Source organism: Stegastes partitus, unplaced genomic scaffold, assembly GCF_000690725.1.
Source record: "Stegastes partitus isolate 25-593 unplaced genomic scaffold, Stegastes_partitus-1.0.2 Scaffold1631, whole genome shotgun sequence".
NCBI lineage: Eukaryota > Metazoa > Chordata > Actinopteri > Pomacentridae > Stegastes > Stegastes partitus.
The window spans coordinates 17,450-19,923 of record NW_007579362.1 but is presented as its reverse complement, the minus strand read 5'-3'; positions in this window follow the sequence as shown (position 1 = coordinate 19,923).

Genomic DNA, 2,474 nt, shown 5'->3' with positions numbered 1-2,474 from the left:
CATTTACATCCAAGCTTCAGCTTCCTGGCTGATGTCTTGAGATGTTTCAATATTTCCACATAATGTTCTTTCCTTATGATGCCATCTATTGTGTGAAGTGCACCAGTCCCTCCTGTAGCAAAACACCCCCACAACATGATGCTGCCACCCCCGTACTTCACAGCTGGGATGGTGTTCTCAGGATTGTAAGCTTCTCCTGTTTTCCTCCAAATCTAATGATGGTCATTAAGGCCAAACGGTTCAATTTTAGTTTCATCAGACCACAGGACATGTCTCCAAATATTAAGGTGTTTGTCTCTGTGTGTATTTGAAAACTGTAATCTGGCTTTTTTATGTTGCTTTTGGAGTAATGTCTTCTTCCTCTCTGAGTAGCCTTTCAGCCCATGTTGGTCCAGGACTCGTTTCACTTTGGATAATGACTCTCTCTTACCAGCTTCAGCAGCATCTTCACAAGGTCTTTTGCTCTTGTTCTGGGGTTGATACGCACATTTCTCACCAAAACACTTCATCTCTGGGACACAGAACCCTTCCTGAGCAGTATGATGGCTGGACATTCTCATGGTGTTTATACTTGTGTATAATTGTTTGGACAGATGAACGTGGAACCTTTAAGCATCTGGAAATTGATGAACCAGACTTGTGGAGGTCCACAATTCTCTTCCTGATATCTTGGCTGATTTCTTTAGATTTTCCCATGTTGTCACAAAAGGAAGCAGTGTGTTTGAGGTGTGGCTTAAAATACATCCACAAGTGTGCCTTCAATTAACTCAAATGTTGTCAATTAACATATCAAAGGCTTCCAAAGCCATGGCGTCATTATCTGAGCTTTCCCAAATAGTTTGAAGGCATAGTAATCTTAGTGTATGTAAACTTCTGACTTTGAAGAAAGTAATAAAAAATATATATTTTTTAAAAATTCTCTCTCTCATTATTCTGGTATTTAGCAAGTATAAATAATTTTGGTAATCCTCACTGATGTAAAACATGAAAAGTTTAATCTGATTTAATGTCAGATAGTGCAAGAAAAAAAGGTTATGTTTCTTTTTATACAGTGAATGCAAACTTCTGGTCTTAACTGTACATAACACAACCAATATGCACTTCACAGAAAGACATTAAACACTTAAATAAAATTAAGCAAATACTTGTCACACTACTAAAATTAATGTTTTAGAAATGTGTAATCGAGCAACTGTTTACCACCATGAATACAAAAAGAAGAATGTAGATAGTCATTTTCAATCCTGTTCTCAACCAGTTGTTATGTGCAGACTGTGATACTGCTTCTAGATGAGTCTGTTCACCAAATGCTCGGTTTCTCCTCCAGACATCCATCCACATAATATCCACATGACAGCTCAGGTCTATTAAAAGCTCTAATGGGACTCTCATTTACTGTTTTATTACAGGCTGGTGCTCGAGTTAAGCAGTGGTGGAGGAAATAGTCACATTCTTTTCTTAAGTAAAAGTTCTAATACCACACAGTAAAAGTGCTCCACTACAATTAAAAGTCCTACATTGTGAATGTTACTGAACTAAAAGTATGTAAGTATTATCTTAAGAAGAAAAAAAATGTAAGTGGTAAAAGTAAAGGTACTTACAGTAGAAAAATGTCCCCTGTGGCTGTTATACTATTAAATATTATATCATTTGATTTGTATTACTCATTTATAAATCTAAAAGCAGGATTTTTTTGTTGCAAGTAGTTGCAGTAGAGCTTATTTTGAATTATTTTGTATCTGACGACAACAAATAAGTATTGTTATTATGAATTTATCTACTCATTTTCTTCTACATTAATCAGCTTCAATTCTAAAAAAAATACTCATAAATGCCATCACAAGTGCTCTAAACAGTTTTTCTCAATAGCTGCTGATTTTCTGTCGGTTGACGAATTGATTAATAGACTCATTGTTTCAGCTGCACTTCCATAAATTGTAAGGGGAATTCATTCATAAACAAAACATCATTTTATGTGTTCCTCCTATGTTTTGTGTGCAAAGGTCTTCATTTATAAAGTAACTGGAGCTGTCAGGTGGACATTGTGAAGGAGAAAGTACTTTTTTTTTTCTGAGACAGCGAGAAGTAGAAGTAGAATGAAAACAAAACACTTAACTAAAGTATAAGTACATCAAATATTTACTTAAGTACAGTACTTGATTATATTCCACCACTGAAGTCTAGCATCACTTGTAAATAACAGTAAAGTTCACAACCAGACAAAGGTGATCAATGTGCAGGTCATTTTTAATCTTGCATATATTTAATAGCTTTTTAGTAGTTTAGAATTTAGATTATCGTGTCTGTTAGCAGTAAGTTTACTCTTCAAGACAATACCTGAATTACTTCTCAGTTTCTCATTGCACAGTACTGCACTACATACATTTTGCATTCATAACTGACAAGCTCTGTTGCTTCATTCAAAGGTTGTTGCATTGCAAGTGTCAGTATGTAAACTTGTTAAAAATAAAGAG